We start from the raw sequence: 17,500 nt of genomic DNA, 5'->3' as shown, positions 1-17,500 counted from the left end.
ACCATGAAAGCGTTCTCGGACGCTTTAAGCATATAATATGGGCAACTCGAATACAAAAAAAAAAAAAAACTCCAACGTTATGAAGATACCTGCAAGAAACTTATTGATGCCACATAGGCAATTGCTTTGAACGAAAACTGTATAAGAGAAAAACTATGCCCTTAAAGTATTTACATATGAAAATGTTTGTGTATATACATATAAATGCATACATACACATACACACATACAGTATATATATATATATATATATATATATATATATATATATACATACAGTATGTACACACACACACATATACATATATATATATATATATAAATATATATATATATATATATATATATCGGGTATATATATATATATATTATATTGTGATTTAAGCTAGCAGGTTTACCGATTCCACCACTCTGGTTTAGAACAACCTAATCTCTGCCCGAAGCTCATTCCAATCCTTCCTGTCTGGGACTCTCGTCTTACTTTTAGTAACAGATGGGCACCACGGTTTCCGGTGGAGAAGAAAATTTGCTGTCAGAGCAGAGCAAGTAATTACAGATGATGCTCAAAATAGACAGAGAGAGAGAGAGCCTAGAGAGAGAGAGAGAGAGAGAGAGAAGAGAGAGAGAGAGAAAGATTTTGAGAGAAGAGAGAAAATACAATTACTACGCTCAAGTAGTAAAAATATTAGAAATATTAGGAATGATTTACGAAAATTCCTTGTATGTAACTGAACATCATGTGCTGAGAGAGAGAGAGAGAGAGAGAGAGAGAGAGAGAGAGAGAGAGAGAGAGAGAGAGAGATCACTGAATTACTACGCTCAAGTGAAAGTAAAAACATCAGGAATGATTTACGAAAATTCCTTGTATGTAACCGAACATCATGTGTTGAGAGAGAAAGAGAGAGAGAGAGAGAGAGAGAGAGAGAGAGAGAGAGAGAGAGAGAGAGAAAATTACAATTACACTACCGCACCCAAGTAGTAAAAATATCAGGAATGATTTATAAAAAATCCTTGTATGGAACTGAACATCATGTGCTTTGAGAGAGAGATTACAATTACTGCACCCAGGTGATAAAAATCTCAAGAATGATTTACGAAAAATCCTTGTATGGAACTGCACATCAAGTGTTGTGTGTGTGTGTGTGTGTGTGTGTGTGTGTGTGAGAGAGAGAGAGAGAGAGAGAGAGAGAGAGAGAGAGAGAGAGAGAGAGAGAGATTGCAGTGTATTGCACCTACGACGTTATAAAACATAGTTAGGAATAATTTACGAAAAATCCTTGTATGTAACTGAACATATGTGTTGAGAGAGAGAGAGAGAGAGAGAGAGAGAGAGAGAGAGAGAGAGAGAGAGAGAGAGAGAGAGAGAGAGAGAGGACTTCAACGATACTCAGTCTCTGTTCTAGAAGCGCTCGACCTAAGAAACTGCTCTTAACATAAGGTCAACACCGGAGCAAAGCAAGGTTCAAGGATTGGTTACTGGCTGTGGCTAATTAGCTGGTCAAGCTGAATTAGTACCAATTTACGAGCGGTGCCAAAATCAGAATTTAATGGGGAGAGAGGAAGCTATTTGATAACTAGACTGAATAAAATGATTCTCGGAGTAAACCGATTTATGATTAATAAGTTTGTAATGGTTATTGTTTTAAATCGTCCTTCAATTATAACAGAAACGTGACAAATACGCTGTCATATCTCCGATCGCCTGTCTCACGTTAAAGATGGGTATAAATTAAAAAATATGCTTTGTCATTAAACAAGACATACATAAACTATTTTCATCACTGATGGTCAAAACTCCTCACTGGGAGTATATCATATCCAAACACTTATTTTTATTTAGTAGAGATTATTTACAGTGTGTCGATATTGTTTCAATCTCCCAGTTTTGATTTTTATATGAATTAACACTTTCATTACTGTAAGTAGTAATGTGTACAGCGTTTTTCTCCCCTCAATCAAATGATAAAAGAAATCCAGGATTTTTGTCTGATAATCACTGAAATGAAAAAATAAACTTAGTTTATTTGTACGTTTCGTCATCTGAGAAGCTCAAAATTGACATAAAAGTCAACAGCTAAGCTTGCGTTTTACAATGCTTATTCAAAACTAGGCCTACAGTGAACTCGAGGATGTGGCAGAGCAAGTTGTGTCAAGACAGCAACGGGAACAAATGAAAAGTCAGAATGCAGAGAGAGAGAGAGAGAGAGAGAGAGAGAGAGAGAGAGAGAGTTTTAAATGATCTCTTCCTCCTGCAGAGCATGGGAGAATTTCTGGAACAGCGTTAATATCGTCAACGGCCCCATTCATTTAGTCTCTTTTATCTCTTTATATCAGAGCAATCCGAGGCGATCGCCGTTAATTGCTGAGAGAGAGAGAGAGAGAGAGAGAGAGAGAGAGAGAGAGAGAGAGAGAGAACAAAAACTAATTAAGGTGGGTAAAAAGAAAGAAAAAAAAAAGGTAAGAAGCGGACATGATCCCATGGCAACGACACTCGGAAAGGATCCCTTTCTAACCTGGAACTCCAGGCCGGGTACGTGAGGGAGAAGGGGTTATACTGGAGTGGGAAGATGCTAGAGATGATGGATGTTCAGTGATGGTAGAAGAAGAAAGAAGAAGAGGGGAAAGAAAGAGAAAGGAAGATAAAAAGGGAAAATGAGATATGAAACTGAAAAACTCTGAGGTAAAAGGAATAAAAAAAAAACTTTAACCAGATAGTGATGAATGGAAATCTGACTAGGGTAATTATCTGTTGAAGAAGTGAATTATAAATAAACACAAGTATTGCAAATAAACAGATACTAAAAACAGTTTAAATTGATAAATGAATATATATAATATATATGTATATTAAAAATTAATTATTTATAATGTATATATAGATGTATATATACAAATGATGCTTATATATATATATATATATATATATATATATATATATATATATATATATATATATATATATAAAATGCATTTATGTGTGTTTTTGTATGCGCAGGAGGAGTGCACATATCTGTATGAACAATAGAGACATTAATTCAATGTACCGGGAAGGTGAACTCCAGGATTTTAACAGAAAAAAACAAGACGTGACGTAAAGAGTGACAAGAGGAAAGAGGTGTGGTTTCATACATGTTTGTCGAAGGATGAAGCCCAAGATGTTTCAGAAATATTCTTTCAATGGCATGTGCTGCAAAAGTCCTTAAACGCCAATAAACGTAATAACCATATTCTTACAGATGGCACGTCACTCTTTTTTCCCTCGTCAGATTGCAAGCTTTTAAAATATTTTTATAAATAATGCTGCCATATTTCATAACAATTTTGCGTGACTCAAAGTCTTCGAATGCATTTTCTCTAAATGTACGAGAAATAGGAATATTTCTGCTTGGTTTCTTGGTGTCTGATAACCTAATATGTCTGCATAACTAATACCTAAGAAATATCCTATACGGCTAAAGCAATAACAAAGAGAAATATTTCGGACCTGAGCAACCACTGCCGATATAATATTCTCGGTCAAAAGCAAACAAGTTCAGCTCCTAGATCCAACACTCTGGTTGGTCGAGAGTTTAACTCAAACTATGGACTCCTTGCGTGCGATGGTCAAACTATTTCATTTTATATATATATATATATATATATATATATATATATATATATATATATATATTTATTTTACACCTCTAGAAGAAATCTTGTCATATTTTTTTATAGTTTGAACAATTTCTTATTAAAAGTTTTGATGATGTCAAAGTTATATATATACATATATATATATATATATATATATATATATATATATATATATATATATATATATATATATATATATATATATATATATATATATATATATATATATATATATAATATTTACGCCTCTGAAGAAATCTTCAGTCATGTTATTTTCTTGATAGTTTGCACAATTTCTTAATAAAGTTCTGATAATGTTAATTAACATTTCTTGTGATTTTATTTCCATCAGCAGTTAGGAATAGAACTCAAATATGAGCAACCTGGAAATTATTACAACACGCAAGTTGGAAGTCTCTGTATGATTCAGAATAAAGCTTGTGTATATTTTAACACTCGAAGAAAATCGATTTTCATTCATAATTGAAATTTATATTACATTTTTTTTTCTGAGAATAGTAGAAGATTGCCACATATGTACAGTATGTATGAATGTACGTATGCATGTATATATATATATATATATATATATATATATATATATATATATATATATATATTTTATATAATTAAATGAATAAAGCTTTGATGACTATACTGATATGGTATTTTACACCTTTCTGAAGAAATCTTAATAATTTTTCTATTTTTCTATTAGTTTACAGTACATATATATAGTATATAAATATACATACATACATGTATATATATAAAATTTTATATATATATATATATATATATATATATATATATATATATATATATATATATATATATATATATATATATATATATATATATATATATATAAAACTTTAAGGTCAACTTTCCACCCACCTTACCAAATTATGTGTGAAAACATTTTTAATCCAAGTAAAAACAGCAAATATATAGTCATAACCAACGGCAATGCTACGTATTTCATTTATGAAAATTATGCCCTTCAAGTAGCAAGGCTTGTTGTCCAGTAAACTTCTTCAGGTCATGAAACCTGTTATATCAGAGACTTTGTGCAGTAAATAAGGCCTACAGAAAAACTTGCACTTCTAAACTGTAGCCATTCTGTATGTGGGCTTTGTAATGAACATGTATGCTACTCGAGAAGTATTTTTTGTTTTCATGATATATGCTATTTAAAATTAAATTTTCTCTGCCTTCAGGCCCTAAGCGAATGCTCTTGTGCAGGATTACTAGAACATGGATTGCTATTAGTCAAAATTCATCATGGTTACAAAGCTTCTAAGATTTATAATTATGCTGGTCACATGCATTTTCGATGTAAAATTATTTCGTCTGGATAGAGCTAACTTTTTCATGGGTCTCCTCCCAAATATTTTTGGTCTGACAACAGATCATGAAAGCATCTTTTAATTTTTTAAATAAATACAAAAAGTTCGATAAAAATTCGGTCCCATTATATAGTTCATAAAATAAAACATGATTCGCGCTCTTTATGGAATCACTTAAACAGACGCCTCCAAATCCACCTATATATATATAGTATACCTCGAGGTACACTGTAAGCAATTACTAAAGGTTCTTTGCAATAAATGGAATTTCTCATTTCTATAAATGCAAAACCTTTCTTCCTTTACTGTCCTCCATTTACAAATATCTTATTCCATCTTGCTAAGCCTTGTCCACTATCCTAACAATGATTGCGTAGTGCAACTATCAAATTTACACTCCTGTTACACCTTTCAAGCCTACCTACTCTCCTTTCATTTCCAGCTGCTGAATGACCTGAAAATTCCAGCGCTGTTGCTTGGCCTAAACTCTATATCCATTCCCAATCCACAATTATTCAATACTCCAGCAAAAAAAAACTTCAAAAATTGTATCTATCTCTCATATCTGAAGGAGGGACGAGCCAAGTCTACCCACTCAGCTCGGAATAATTCACATCTGGCGCCCAACCACTTTAAAATGAAATACCCACAGAGAAATGATATTGATAGTGATACACGTTATATAACATTTGTTCATTCCGACATTTTCATTCAAATATTTTGTAGTCCCAACACAGAATGAAATGTCTTTTTTAAACGAAAATACAAAATTCTTTCAAGTAAAGTGAAATGAATATAGGCTTTAGGCCAAAGGCCAAGCACTGGGACCGATGAGGCCATTCAGCGCTGAAAAGGAAATTGACAGTAAAACTTTAAAAGGTGCAACAGGAGGAAAACCTAGCAGTTGCATTATGAAACAACTCTCAGGAGAGGTGGAAAGTAAGATGGAAGAAAGAGAATATGAAAGGAGGTACAGTAAAAGGAACAAAAGGGGTTGCAGCTAGGGGCCGAAGGCACGCTGCAAAGAACCTTAAGTAACGTCTACAGTGCCCCGCACGAGGTGCACTGACGGCACTACCCCCCTGCGGGGTCTTCCAAGTAAAGTTCATGGGATACAATACGCCGGGATACTACAGTCAAGCAAGATTCTAACATAATTAAGGTCATACTCTAATTACTTGATGAAGCCAATAAAAACTTTCTAATAGTGTTATAACACAGAGAGAAATGAAACCCCCCCCCAAAAAAAAAAGATAACGTTGACTTCTATTATCGAATGCACTTTGCTAAAATAGATTAACAATTTAGAAAATGACAGCAATATTTAAGTGCTATTATTAGCTATGACCATGCTACAGAGTCGGAGGCTACATCAAATTTATCTTTCGCTAGCAGTGTAATTGCTAAACACAAAAAGAGCTATGCAATATAATCGCAATTTTGTAACAGGTATTTTAAGAAATAGATTATAAAAGAGAATAGCTGCTTTTATAGAAAAAGAAACTAACACTTCGCGCATATTTATCGTCACAGCGACAGCCAACCCGAAAGAAGACAGCCAGACCTTTTGAACTTTTCTGAGAAACAGCCTCCGGACGGCAAAAGCATCCACATTTTAAAGAATCGATCTCTGGAAAGAGAGAGAGAGAGAGAGAGACGTGGTGTACCTGGATTTTTTTTTTTAAAGCAAAATAACAGAAACTGATATTCCAGGTTCTTTTTCCAGCGCGCCGTTGTAACAGGGATCCGCGGCAAAAGCGTGGCCAGCCATTTTTGTGCCAAAAAGAGATACGTGCATATTCACGGGAAAAACTTATGTCACAGTATATATATATTTCCAGGAAGGAAAAAAAAAAAACTTCACCACGACAAAACTGATCCGTGTATGATTTTTCTTACAAATATGTATATATCCTACCGACGGTCGCCGAAAAAACGTAGCACCCATCAGCTGCTAATGGGTGGCCCACGTGTCGGAACCCCGCGGCTCCTGGTACGGAGAGGGAAAGGAGAGTGGGGCGGGGGATCCCCCACGGCATATACATATTCACTCCCCGGACCTTTACAAAAGCCTTTGAAAGGCTGGTAAAGAATCATTTCAAAGGAAGTTCGCAGTTCAATAATTAACAGAACATTATTAATATTACCAGATTTCGTGTTTTTCCGCGACGGCTAAATTCACCGCTGTAAAGAGTCGGCCGCTTTTTTCTCGTCTTACACAAATAATTACATCATAATGATGTGGAGTTTTCATCCTTTTACTAATATCATAGAGGCGGTAATGTTTGTGGAGATTCAAAAGGGTTTTTACGGCGGCGCTCAAAGAGTTAATTCGGCCGGGGTAAAACTCGAGGCTCCGCTATATTCGGCCAGGGATTTTTCCCCCGGGTGATATATATCCGACAGCATATTTTATGACGGTAATCAAGAGATCCAATTCTTCAGCGACGACCCCGCTGTTAAAATCAACCTATTCTTAATTAGAATTCTTACATTTGGAATGGGACAATGTGCCCACAAGACTTTTTATTGGCCACGTTACAGATTTTATATAACTATGCGCGCGCCTGGGGATATGTAACACTGTATTATACATACGTGTAAATATATACCGTATAGACGAATACGTATATATATGATGATCTAACAATAAATATATGTATACATCTACAGAATTATATATTATCCCACTCAAGATATATATGTTTGTATATGTATATATACATATATATATATATATATATATATATATATATATATATATATATATATATATATATATATATAGTAGTATAAATATATATATATATACATGTGTATATATATATATATACACACACACACACTACACACACACACACACACACATTACACATATATATATATATATATATATATATATATATATATATATATATATATATATCATTTACATACATTTTTTCGTCACACCCTCATTTGGACTCCCAGCTAGCTACAAGGCAAGGTATATGCATACCTTTTCTTTACCCGTCCAAGAACATGCCTAAGAATAATGAAAAAGTCTCCAGAAGGCTTTCTACTTACCAGAAGGGCTAGTAGTGAAACGACAAGGCCTTCTGTCACCTGGAAATGGAATCAAATCTATTAATATTATGCAAACAAATTTTACCATCCTATAATAATAATAATAATAATAATAATAATAATAATAATAATAATAATAATAATAATAATAATAAATTCCAGGGTGAAACGAATGCTACAAATTTCATTATAGAGTAAAAATAACTCAATGACTGATATAAAAAATTTAATCATTATCTACAAGAAATCCGCAGCACTCATTTCCTTTACTAAGATACGGTATTGTGGTTCCTCAACTCATCATGAAAAATCTAAATTTATTAAACAAAGCATCAACAAACTAAACTTCTTTAATCGTGTCTATGATCTCCAAATCCATAACAACTCGCGAAAAGAACGCTTATTCCTTCTAGTTTTTTTTTTTTTTTTTAAATACGATTCAAAATAGAAGTAAAACTGGTGATATCAAAACAATTCGATTACTGTACAGGCTCCCTTAAAGATAAGAAATTCACGGGTTCTTCAAAAGATGACCATTAAATGAACTTACTCCTACGTTAAGGTTAGAGAAACAAGGCTTGAACATCCACTACATAACCCAGAAGGTCGGCCTATGTTAAGCAACTGCATTGAAGCGCGAAGGGTTATATTTTAATAACCTAATGTAAACAGTCTTAGGTACATTAAGAAAAAATATTAAAAAATACGTACCACACGAAGACACGAATTTCGGCACGGTTAGATATAGTTAAACATAAAGCAGACCCAGGGTCGAATTTTGGCATGGAGGTAGGGACAGTTTTCGCACCCAAATTACGGATTTACAGAATTTGTTTTTAGTGAAAATCGCGTCCGAAAACGTCTAATAATAACAAGAAATTTAAACCATGTCCAAGGCCGTACATTTTCCGCATTAGGAAACGCTAGTGTTAATCTGATAACGTGTTACAGAAAAGCAAAAGGCTTCAAACCTCTAAAATAAAAATTGTCATACCTTAGGTTAAATATGGTCAAAATCTTAACTCGCACTATATGGCTAGTCGCACTGCATTAAAGTTTATTATTATTATTATTATTATTATTATTATTATTATTATTATTATTATTATTATTATTATTATTAAAATAACAACTTATCAAGTGCGTGACGTATACTTTTGTTACCTCATATGCTTGCGAAGGACACCAGGAAACTTTCACAAGTTATGAGCAAGTCCACAAACTACGTTATAACTGAGGAAAGATATGAATGTTAGCTCAATACTTCCACTTCCCTGTTAAAAAATTACGACACATACATTGCAAAACATGTACGATACGAATAAGACTTTCTAAAATACACAAACAAGAAATTATGTACGAGGCCTGTAGAAAGAGTTTAAAAATATACAAAGAAGTATAAACATAACATGAACCATGGAAATTTGCAGTCATGAGTTATATCTTAATACAAAGCTAAAAAATAGCAGTGGATTAAGGATTAACAAACGCGATCTCACATAAAGGAAATCGGTAATCCACGGATTACACGATAGCGTTGCTTTCATTCCACTGCTATGATTTGTAGTTCTCTTCCGGCTGTTATGTTAACTGACTTCTTAACTCTTTCCTCTTTCGTAGTAAATTCCATCGCTCTCACTGACCTTTGATTACAAAAAATAAGAACCACAAGTTTTCATCTTAAGAACGAGAAGGAATATGCGTCTGATAGCAAAGCAGCTTTTACTTTCGAACGGCCGATCAAATTGTTTAGTTATTCCAGGATGGCCTACTGTATTGTACAAGATGTTCATGAAACTATTTTAAAATTTATAAAGATAACAAATGTCTCTTAAAACCGGGGTATTGATTTAGACAAATGCAAGGAGTATTGGAGTAAATAAACTCCAGCATCATGAGCTGATTGGATATTAAAATATCGCAGTAAATATGATTATGGAAGCAAACCAATGAAAGAAAAAATATTACAGATCATGCATCCTTATACACACACACACACACACACACACATATATAGATATATATATATATATATATATATATAATATATATATATATATATATATATATATATATATTATATATATATATATACATATATATATATATATATATATATATATATATATATATATATATATATAAATATATATATATACACATACATATTACAGTATATATATACATATATATATATATATATATATCTATATACATATTTATATATATATATACATATATATACACACATACATCCATATCATTTTGCATTCTCAAGACAACCGACTGCCGGGAAAGTCCCGTCCGAACAGCGCAATTCAACAAAAATACATCATCATCCCCTATAAACAGTCCGTAGTAACATATTTGGGATTTGCTTCTAAAATTTCCGAAAGTCACGCAGGTACACATCATTATCGCATTTTACGGCAGACAGGTAAAAATACACCTGATGTCCAACGGTTTCCTTACGAGACTGCTGATACGTTAATTTCAATATATGGTTCCAAAAGAGTCAGACCAATGAAAGGAAAAATCAGTCTACAAAATAAAAATAAAAAATGAAAGCAGATTCCCGAAGTGAAACCAGGTGAATATGATGTCAAATAAGATATATACCAGACTTTACCTGTGATGCGGAACTTCTCTTAAGAAAAGAGAAAAATTACATGTTTTATGGTAGAGACAAAATAAATGGGAAGAAAAAATGAAACAAAAACAGATAGATACAAAAAAAGAGAGAATCAAATATTTGCTATCTGAGACGCAGAATACTAACCGCTAAAACGAAAAATCATTCTTATCTACAAACAGTCAACATCCCATCGCTGGGAAACGAGAAAACTGACCTATTTGTAAAAGAAAACGGTTAAATCATCGTCCATAAACGCTGTGCAACTTTCTACAGCAGTGGTTTACAAAGATAGAAGATTTTGTAAGAGGACCATGGAAATAATTTTGTCTGTTGTCTGTTCCGAATACAGCCATGAAATAAATAAATAAAAAAAAAAAAAAAAAAAAAAAAAATATATATATATATATATATATATATATATATATATATATATATATATATATATATATATATATATATTGTATGCAATATTAAAAATTAAATAATTACATTATGGTAAGAAGAAACATTTGCAGAGTTGCTTCAAACACATACTTATCTCTCTCTCTCTCTCTCTCTCTCTCTTACACAAATATTTATATATATATATATATATATATATATATATATATATATATATATATATATATGCATACATACACACACACTCATACATACCTTTGTCATGCATACATCATACATGTATATACAAGTGTCTGAATTAATGCAAATGCATACTCCCTTATACAATATTCTTACGATTTCAAGAACATTATATTTTGAGACGTGGTAGTAACGGTAAGCACGTCTTCAGTTTGGCCAAAATATATGCAAAAATAATAATGATAAAATAATTGGGAAAAACAGACATAACAAACACGCAATAATAGCGAACTACCGATAGTCAACGGATAATGAAATCTACGTTTGGACGTCCTATCGTCCAGCCCGTGCCAGCCTTTCGTAATGGTATACGCCCTTACGGGCGGGAATTGCCGTCTTGACCATCTCTTAAATTACCTGGATTTTTTTTATTAATTAGTCAGTAGATGAAACCGATTCATATGAAACAAGCCCACCAAAGGGGCCACTGATTTGAAATTCAAGCTTTCAAAGAATATTAAGGTGTTCATTAGGAAGAAGTAAGAGGAAATAAAGCGAAATACAGAAAGAAGGGACACCACTCATTAAAAAAAAAGAATAATAAATATATAAACAGATAAAAATGTATCAAAATGCAAGAAGAATTAGTAATAAAAGAAAACCCTGCAAACTCCAAACATTTTCCCAGCTGGAATAAACAATTTACAGCAAGCGGCGACATCACCAAAGCAGAACAAAACGGTATTGTATATATATATATATATGTATATATATTATATGCGTGCGTGATGAAGTTTCCCATCCGAAATAACCAATCATTTACGAGAGAAAGGGAAAAAAATCGAACAGGAAGCTCCTCAATCAAGTAATGAACTCCGGGGTAAGAGATTGAACGGGCGCGCATTATAATGGCAGCAGCGGTGGCCGATATCAGATCCCAGCAAAACAGAATATACATACCGGAGATTAAATTCAAATTAGTTCCATTTGTGATTAATGAAGCCGTTCAGAGGTAATAATATTCTGATAAATTCATTTGGCTTTCCTCTCTCTCTCTCTCTCTCTCTCTCTCTCTCTCTCTCTCTTCTCTCTCTCTTGTCTCTCCTACAGGGATAAACTTGGATGTCACATCGTTTGTTGCGAAATGGAGGGAATGGATGAATTGTGTTTCGTCGCTTTGGTGATCCTGTTTAGGGTTCGTTATTGGAAATTGCTGGTGTGAAATGGCGTCTTCTCTTCATAAATCTTTGGGAGTTTTTAAAATAAACTAGTGCACTTGTCCCGCAAAAATGACAGTAATACTCAATTTTCTCGCACTTAAAAGAAAACAAGTCCATCATTTCAATCTGATATTTAGTTTGCAAAAATTCTGCGACAGCGCACGGTGAGTGTACTACCCGTAGACCATCTGTGTAGAGCTGTTAATCAGCTCAGTGGTCTGGTAAAACTAAGGTATACTTAACTTTTTACGCACTGGAAAATATTAAGATAACATACAGTAAGACATTTTTACGTAAACAAGTTAATGTCTTCAAGATTCACTGGAGGTTTTATATCTATTTCGCTAAAATAGGTCTTCGTCTCCTGTTTCCCTGGAAGTTGTTTAGTTAAACTGTTTGCGTGGAATAATTTCGCGCCTACATAAAATCATTAATGGTTTTATAGTCAAATATTCAAGGTGAACAGGTTCTCGTCTCTGTGAATCATTAAGAAATTATAATACTACTGTTTGTGTGAAAATATTTTATTTATCCTTTAGGAATGGAATGGAATATAGTTTAGGCCAACGACCAAGCGCTGGGACCAATGAGGTCATTCAGCGCTGGAAAGGAAATTGAGAGTAGATAGGTCCGAAAGGTGTATAAACAGGAGAACCTCGCAGTTGCACTTTAAAATAATTGTTAGGAGATGGTGGATAGCAAGATGGAAGAAAGATAATAGACAAGGAGGTACAGTAAAAGGAATGAAAGGTTGCAAATCGGGGCCGAAGGGACGCTGCAAAGAACCTTTAGTAATGCCTACAGTGCACCCCGTGAGGTGCAATGACGGCACTACCCTCCTACGAGGATTTATTCTTTAGGGTTTATTAACTAAGTGTGAAATATATTTTTGTCTTTAATCTTCTTCAGAGGTTTGGTAACTAAATTATTTGTGTAAAATAGGTCCTTGTATTTCCGATTCTTCGGAGATTTTATAACAAATCAAAATCACAAAGATGAATTTAACGTCACCATTGAAACTGGTAACTGCTAATTATATGCCATTCACTCCGTTCAACTATAATTTGAGGATTAATGACAACAAATGAAATCTTATTAAGTTACACAAACAAGAACTAATCGCACTTGATGATTTATATGAGACAGTCAAAGCTGAATAACACAAATTTAAAAGAATAATATTATTACAGGTAAAAAAGACTTTATTTCTAAACGGTCTTTTATCATCGCTAACTTAATTTCTTTTTGTATACTTTGTAATTCATCTAAGGACAACAGAAAAAAAGCATAAATATGAAAATGATGGTTATTTTCATAACCTGGAAAAACTTTTTCGAAAACCTACCGAACGCTAAAGTAACTTGAAATATCTAAAAAAAGATTTATCTACCCCCGCATAAACAATTATTACTACTAATTTTTTATGAAAAAAACATATAAACACAAAGTTCTTTCCATAACGCGCTATAGGCCTAAACTTCACGGCAAGACCTACAGAAAACTAAGGTAACTTGAAAACTCTAATGAATTATATAATGTAATTCTGGAAAACTAATTGCACATTTCCATTTAATCGCAGCCAAAAAAAAAAAAAATCGTTCATATATATATATATATATATATATATATATATATATATATATATATATATATATATATATATATATATATATATATATCGTAAGCAACTTTAAAAACCTTACTAAAACTGTATAATTAAATATATATATATATATATATATATATATATATATATATATATATACATATATGTATATACATATATATACAATTGTATATAAATATATACATATATATGTATATATCTCATTATGGTGTATAGCAAAGGAATGTATGTATGTATTTGTGTAAACCTAACGCACAACAATTACTGCTTCCAGCGCCGACAAGCGTCTTTTCCGTCCTCACCTGGATCTGAGGCCAATGCAAATTGAACTTATTTACGGGCATCTATGAACTATGGCGGTTAGAAGGCGCTCGTTGCGGTTGGCACTTTCTGAATGGCCAAGGAGAAAAGAATCCTAATGCCCTTTTCTAGCCCAGGCTCTTAGAAAGGTTATACAAGTCAGGAAAACAAAAGCAGGAAATAAACTCCAAAGCCTAGCCAAAGAGGGAAAGAAACACTGACTGAACCGTGAAATCCTTAGCGGATTATAGATTTCCGCGGAGTAAACGTTGTATGAGGTGGCCTGACGGGTAAAAAAAAAAATAAAATAAAATAACATAAAATAAAATAAATAAATAATTAAATAAATAAATAAAATAAATGAGCTTAAATTTTACAATCAGGGAATAAAAATTTAAATTTACACTACTGAAGTCGTTCTGTAAACCCATTCCTGATGCGCGGGCACTTCGTTTCATTACTAATACTCCGAACAACTACAAATTACAACCGTCACATTGGGTTAATCACTTTTCTTGTAATGTACGAACTGATCGATAATGAAAAGCACCGTCAGTGATAGGTAATTTTAGTTTTCTTTTTTATAACAAAATCAATCCAAATCGATCCATAACCAACGTAATCGGTAGCGCCAGTGAATCAACGATGCTTACGATATGTCAAAATAAGTATATTTTCTTATTAATTGCTAAAAGGACCTGGCCGTCATTTCTTCACATCTTGCGAGCTAAAAGTTCGAGTTGTTGTTCCAAATATAAATTCAATATTTAGACAACAATTTAACGTTTTAATAAGCTGCTGCTAATATGTATCACAACTCACTTGCGCGTGTACCGCTACTTTTGCGTTTCTTTGATAAATTCATCTCCTTTGCCAAAACGCTTTGCTGTTATCAAGCGGATATGTACATTTTATAAATTCTTTCAATACGTCAGTAAGTATCACCTATATCGGATTAGCCAAAGGCTAGTTAGTACAACCGAATGGCAAAACGAAAACCCTTTTAACAGCGGCGTCGGACTATTGATGGTAAGTTAGCGCTGTTTCTCACCGTTATCGTCTCCAAGACTACTATCTATGAAGTATTCTTATTTCGGCTTCCATATTTGTTTTTGACTTGTTCTATATGAATGTTATGTTTGTATAATTCCTTGTGTAAAAGCGCACACACACACATATATACGTATATATATGTTTATCATACATATATACATATGTTTATTAATATATATGTGTATATATATATATATATATATATATATATATATATATATATATATATATATATATATATAATCAAAATTAAACGGCAATTATCCTCGTAAAACCAAATTCAATTTTACCTAGCTAACAACTTAGACATAATTATGTGGATTTATACATAACAGCTTTTTCCAGGGCAGGATTCAAACTTATGGTATTTGGGTTTGATACAAGAATGACAATGAATTATCCATTTCGCCATGTGATGGCTGAATGGATAAGTTACGCTTACCGTTTCAAACTATAAAAACAGACAAAATTAATATGTTATGTTTTACGTAAAAATACTTTTGACTGACTATACCAAAAGGAAATGTTACTGACAGAATGAATATGGTATGTTGCAAAGTAGAACATTTACTGTATATATATATATATATATATATATATATATATATATATATATATATATATAAATATATATATATGTATATATATATATATATATATATACATACACATATATATATATACATTACATACACACACATATATATATATATATATATATATATATATATATATATATACATATATATATATATATATATATATATATATATATATATATATATATATATATATATATATATATATATAATATATATATTTATTATATACTGTATATACAATGTGCTACTTTTGCAACACACCAAAACTACACTCTGTTGGTAACATTTCCTTAGGTATACTCAATAAAACTTTTGTTATGTAAGACAAACATACTTCTGATCTACAGATCGACGCCCATATTTACCATACCTGCATGAACTACGCACAATGATTTTACGTCATCGTGCACCTGTCAAACCAAATACCAGTAATAACGCAACCATATACACTGGCTCAAGACTGAGTACCTCAGATGCCTTCATCATCTTTGTGACATGCCATGTAGTTCAAACTTTCAATACGAAATAGGTAATGGCCCATTGTCAGGTTTGGAATTACAGTCGGCACTCATACGAGGGATATAAGTCTGTTTTCATGTTTCTGCCGAATACCTATGCGTAAGAAAAGAATACCTCCGAAAATAATAGCGGTCGACTTTTGGGAGTGTACTTCGAACCTTGCCAGTTGGGATATGAAGAAGAAATTTGTAAGAATATACTATTTAGGCCGAAGGCCGAGCACTGAAACCTATGAGGTCATTAAGTGCTGAAATGAAAATTGAGAGTATGAGACTTAGAAGGTGTAACGGGAAGAAAACTTCGCAGATGCGCTATTAAAAATTGTTAAAAGGAGGTGGAAGTAAGATGGAAGAAAGAGAATGTGAATGGAGGTACAATAAAAGGAATGAAAGGGGTGGCAGCTAGGGTCCGAAGGGACGCTGCAAAGAACCTTAAGTAATCCCTACGGTGCACTGCGTGAGGTGCACTGACGGCACTAACCCCATACGGGGACGAAGTACATATTGATCTCTTGATAGGTCTGGGGAGATATAACCAACGCTCTTTAAGAAGCTATAAGTCTTCTACAAGTTCCTGATTACGCGCGAAGGATGTAAAACATAAAGGATGGTTCCGGACATGTTTACATTCGCGTTTACTTGTACAAGATGAATTCAATAAAGCTCCTATCACAATTTATCAAAATTGAGGCTACAATCTATTTAAAGTTTCAGTCCCATTTTGGGACTTTCGTCAATGAGCATAGCCGTTGTAATCCCAGATTACGAAATTCAAGTAATCTATCAATCAACCCATCTCATTATAATAATCAGAAAACATCGCCGGGGAAACCTCTGTGGTTCTTCTGGGATATGTCGTAGATTAATATCAAATTAGTATATCGGTAAAGTCATAGCGAACCTTATAAAAAATCA

At 32.8% G+C, this 17,500-nt stretch overlaps 1 long non-coding RNA gene across 3 annotated transcripts in view; it reads right to left on the bottom strand.

Moving 5' to 3' along the window:
• LOC136834287 (uncharacterized) overlaps positions 1 to 17,500 on the bottom strand; it is a 634,610-nt gene that overhangs the window by 293,316 nt on the left and 323,794 nt on the right. For all 3 annotated transcript variants that reach the window (XR_010851725.1, XR_010851722.1, XR_010851726.1), the window contains exon 3: positions 8,049 to 8,087. This is a non-coding gene — a long non-coding RNA (uncharacterized lncRNA). The remainder of the gene's footprint in view (positions 1 to 8,048; positions 8,088 to 17,500) is intronic.

This window comes from Macrobrachium rosenbergii, chromosome 53, assembly GCF_040412425.1.
Source record: "Macrobrachium rosenbergii isolate ZJJX-2024 chromosome 53, ASM4041242v1, whole genome shotgun sequence".
Taxonomy (NCBI): domain Eukaryota; kingdom Metazoa; phylum Arthropoda; class Malacostraca; order Decapoda; family Palaemonidae; genus Macrobrachium; species Macrobrachium rosenbergii.
Note: the sequence above shows the minus strand (reverse complement) of the source record. Positions and strands in the feature narration are given on the sequence as shown.